Source organism: Simochromis diagramma, unplaced genomic scaffold (assembly GCF_900408965.1).
Source record: "Simochromis diagramma unplaced genomic scaffold, fSimDia1.1 OVJJ01000302.1, whole genome shotgun sequence".
Lineage (NCBI taxonomy): Eukaryota > Metazoa > Chordata > Actinopteri > Cichliformes > Cichlidae > Simochromis > Simochromis diagramma.
This window is the reverse complement of record NW_024386792.1, coordinates 6,835,309-6,840,122: the sequence shown is the minus strand read 5'-3', so window position 1 is coordinate 6,840,122 and position 4,814 is coordinate 6,835,309.

Genomic DNA, 4,814 nt, shown 5'->3' with positions numbered 1-4,814 from the left:
TTTATTATTTTTTTGTCTTACATAATTTCCTCCCATCTGCCAAAATCATCTTTTAACTGTGATTCACATGTTTTGGAAAACTAAGAACAGCCACTCAGTCACGTGGAATCAAGAAATCATATAAAAACAGCAATGTGGCTGAATTCAAACTAAAGAAAGAGAGTGGGCTAAAATTCATCCACAGTTACGTGAAAGACTCACTGCCAGTCGTCACAAATGTGTGGCATAACTAGTAATATATATATATATATAAAAAAAAAAAAAAAAACACCCAGCACGCCCCTGCGGGCGGTGTATCCTTCAAGCTCGGGTCCTCTACCAGAGGCCTGGGAGCTTGAGGGTCCTGCGCAGTATCTTAGCTGTTCCCAGGACTGCGCTCTTCTGGACAGAGATCTCCGATGTTATTCCCGGGATCTGCTGGAGCCACTCGCCTAGCTTGGGAGTCACCGCACCTAGTGCTCCGATTACCACGGGGACCACCATTACCTTCACCCTCCACATCCTCTCGAGCTCTTCTCTGAGCCCTTGGTATTTCTCCAGCTTCTCGTGTTCCTTCTTCCTGATATTGCTGTCATTCGGAACCGCTACATCGATCACTACGGCCGTCTTCTTCTGTTTGTCTACCACCACTATGTCCGGTTGGTTAGCCACCACCATTTTGTCCGTCTGTATCTGGAAGTCCCACAGGATCTTAGCTCGGTCATTCTCCACCACCCTTGGGGGCATCTCCCATTTTGACCTCGGGACTTCCAGGTTATACTCGGCACAGATGTTCCTGTACACTATGCCGGCCACTTGGTTATGGCGTTCCATGTATGCCTTGCCTGCTAGCATCTTGCACCCTGCTGTTATGTGCTGGATTGTCTCTGGGGCATCTTTACACAGCCTGCACCTGGGGTCTTGCCTGGTGTGATAGACCCCAGCCTCTATGGATCTTGTACTCAGAGCTTGTTCTTGTGCTGCCGAAAGGGGCTACATGAATAGGATGACGGACCTATGGATATATATAGATATATATATATATATATATATATATATATATATATATATTAGTGTCGGTAATCGTGGTTGGACTGGACCCTGTTCAGGTTGTCCCTGAACAGGGTCCAGTAACCATCACAGTGGCAGATATCCAAGAAAGGGTCTCCAGTATGAAGAGTTGGACAGCACCAGGGCCCGACATGGTTCACGCCTACTGGCTAAAGAAGCTGACTGCACTCCACGAGCGTCTGGCAGCACAAATGAACCAGCTGCTAGTTAACGAGAGACACCCGGAATGGCTAACCGAAGGTCGGACGGTCCTGATCCCCAAGGACCCCAAGAAGGGACCGGTCCCCTCCAACTACCGACCAATAACCTGCCTCAGTACTACATGGAAGCTCCTGTCAGGCATCATATCGGCTAAGATGAACAGGCACATGGGTCAATACATGAGTGGGACACAGAAAGGAATTGGCAAGAATACCAGAGGCGCAAAACACCAGCTACTGGTAGACAGAACAGTCAGCCGAGACTGCAAGACCAGACTGACCAACCTGTGCACTGCCTGGATTGATTACAAGAAGGCCTATGACTCAATGCCCCACAGCTGGATACTGGAATGCCTAGAATTGTACAAGATCAATGGGACCCTAAGAGCCTTCATCAGGAACTCAATGGGGATGTGGCGTACAACACTAGAGGCCAACTCCAAGCCCATAGCACAAGTCACCATCAAGTGCGGGATCTACCAAGGAGATGCTCTGTCCCCACTGCTGTTCTGCATAGGCCTGAACCCCCTCAGTGAGATCATTAACAAGACTGGCTACGGATACCGACTACGGAACGGAGCAGTTGTCAGCCACCTCCTGTACATGGATGACATCAAGCTGTATGCCAAGAGTGAACGAGACATCGATTCACTGATCCACACTACCAGGCTATACAGCAATGACATTGGAATGTCGTTCGGACTGGAGAAGTGTAGTCGGATGGTAACAAAGAGAGGGAAGGTAGTCAGAACTGAGGGGATTGAACTACCAGAAGGCAACATTGCAGACATAGAGGACAGTTACAAGTACCTGGGGATCCCGCAGGCGAATGGGAACCATGAAGAGGCCGCTAGAAAGGCTGCAACCACCAAGTACCTGCAGAGGGTCAGGCAAGTCCTGAGGAGTCAGCTGAATGGTAAGAACAAGATCCGGGCCATCAACACGTACGCCCTGCCCGTGATCAGGTACCCTGCTGGGGTAATAGGCTGGCCAAAGGAGGAGATAGAAGCCACTGACATAAAGACAAGAAAGCTCCTTACCATGCATGGAGGGTTTCACCCCAAGTCCAGCACCCTGAGGCTGTACGCTAAGCGGAAGGAAGGGGGCCGGGGACTGGTGAGTGTCAGCACCACAGTCCAGGATGAGACAACGAACATCCAAGAATACATTGGGAAGATGGCCCCAACTGACCGAGTGCTCAGTGAATACCTCAGGCAGAAGAAACCCAAGAAAGAGGAGGGAGACGAGGAACCATCATGGAAGGACAGGCCCCTGCACGGTATGTACCACCGGCAGATAGAGGAGGTGGCTGATATCCAGAAATCCTACCAGTGGCTGGACAAAGCTGGACTGAAAGACAGCACAGAGGCACTAATCATGGCAGCACAAGAACAAGCTCTGAGTACAAGATCCATAGAGGCTGGGGTCTATCACACCAGGCAAGACCCCAGGTGCAGGCTGTGTAAAGATGCCCCAGAGACAATCCAGCACATAACAGCAGGGTGCAAGATGCTAGCAGGCAAGGCATACATGGAACGCCATAACCAAGTGGCCGGCATAGTGTACAGGAACATCTGTGCCGAGTATAACCTGGAAGTCCCGAGGTCAAAATGGGAGATGCCCCCAAGGGTGGTGGAGAATGACCGAGCTAAGATCCTGTGGGACTTCCAGATACAGACGGACAAAATGGTGGTGGCTAACCAACCGGACATAGTGGTGGTAGACAAACAGAAGAAGACGGCCGTAGTGATCGATGTAGCGGTTCCGAATGACAGCAATATCAGGAAGAAGGAACACGAGAAGCTGGAGAAATACCAAGGGCTCAGAGAAGAGCTCGAGAGGATGTGGGGGGTGAAGGTAACGGTGGTCCCCGTGGTAATCGGAGCACTAGGTGCGGTGACTCCCAAACTAGGCGAGTGGCTCCAGCAGATCCCGGGAATAACATCGGAGATCTCTGTCCAGAAGAGCGCAGTCCTGGGAACAGCTAAGATACTGCGCAGGACCCTCAAGCTCCCAGGCCTCTGGTAGAGGACCCGAGCTTGAAGGATAAACCGCCCGCAGGGGCGTGCTGGGTGTTTTTATATATATATATATATATATATATATATATATATATATATATATATATATATATATATATATATATATATATATATATATATACATATATATATATATTTGTGTGTATATATACATATATATATTTGTCCTACTGTCCTACTTAACATTTTTAAAGGAATCAAAAGCAATCAAAAGCAATTGGACAATGGCTCAAAGGCTGTTTCATGGGCAGGTGTGGGCAGTTCCTTCATTGCCTTTATCAATTAAACAGATAAACGACATGGAGTCAATTTGAGGTGTGGTGCTGGTATTTGGATGATTTTGCTGTGAATGGACAACATGTTGTCAAAAGAGTTCTCAATGCAGGTGAAACAAGCCATCCTTAAGCTGTGAAAACAGAAAAAATCAAAGTTTATTATAATTTCTATGGTGAAGAGAAACCCCTTCACAACAGCCAACCAAGTAAACAACACTCTCCAGGAGGTAGCCATATCGATATCCAAGTCTACCATAAAACGAAGACTGCATGAAAGTAAATAAAGGGTTCACTGCAAGGTGCAAGCCACTCATAAGCCTCAAAAATAGAAAGACAGTTTGGACTTTGCTAAAAAAAAATAATAATAATAATAAACGAAAAAAAAATCAACATCTATTAGAATGATGGCAAGAAAAAAGTGTGGAGAAGGTGTGGAACAACTCATGATCCAAAGCATACCGCATCATCTATAAAACACAGCAGAGGCAGTGTGATAGCTTGGGCGTGCATGGCTGCCAGCCGCACTGGGACACTAGTGTTTATTGACGATGTAACACTGGACACAAGCAGGAGGAGGAGGTGTTCAGAGACAAGCTGTCTGGTCAAATCCAGCTAAATGCAGTTAAATTGGTTGGTCGGTGTTTCATAATACAGATGGACAATGACCCAAAACATATAGCCAAAGCAACCCAGGAGTTTATTCATGCAAAGAAGTGGAATATTTTTGAAGATCCAAATCAGTCACCTGATCTTAACACAGTCGAGCATTGGTGATGTCCATAATTTCAAGACTTCCGCTATCATTTCCAACAATGGGTTTTCAACTAAGTATTAGAAATAAACATTTTAATTACAGTTTTTAATTTGTCCAGTTACTTTAAAATTCTTTAGTTCCTCACATTTTTATGCAATCTTTTTATTCACCCCACTGAAATAAAGCTGAAAGTCTGCACTTCAACTTGATCTAAGTTTTTTAATTTAAAATTCATTGTGGTAATGTACAAAATCAAACTTTAAAAAAAGTTGTCTCTCTCCTAACTGCGTGTATTGCAGTGTTTTGCTGGAAACCATCGGTCCTGCCATTCATGTGGGTGTTACTTTGACATGTACCCCCTACTCCTGCGGATCATGTACTTTGATGGGAACAGCTATGGTCTCTATACCACAAGGGACCATCCTCTCCCTTTTCTTCTTCATCCTCTACACCACAGATTTGAGCCAATGCACAAAGACCTGCCATCTTCAGA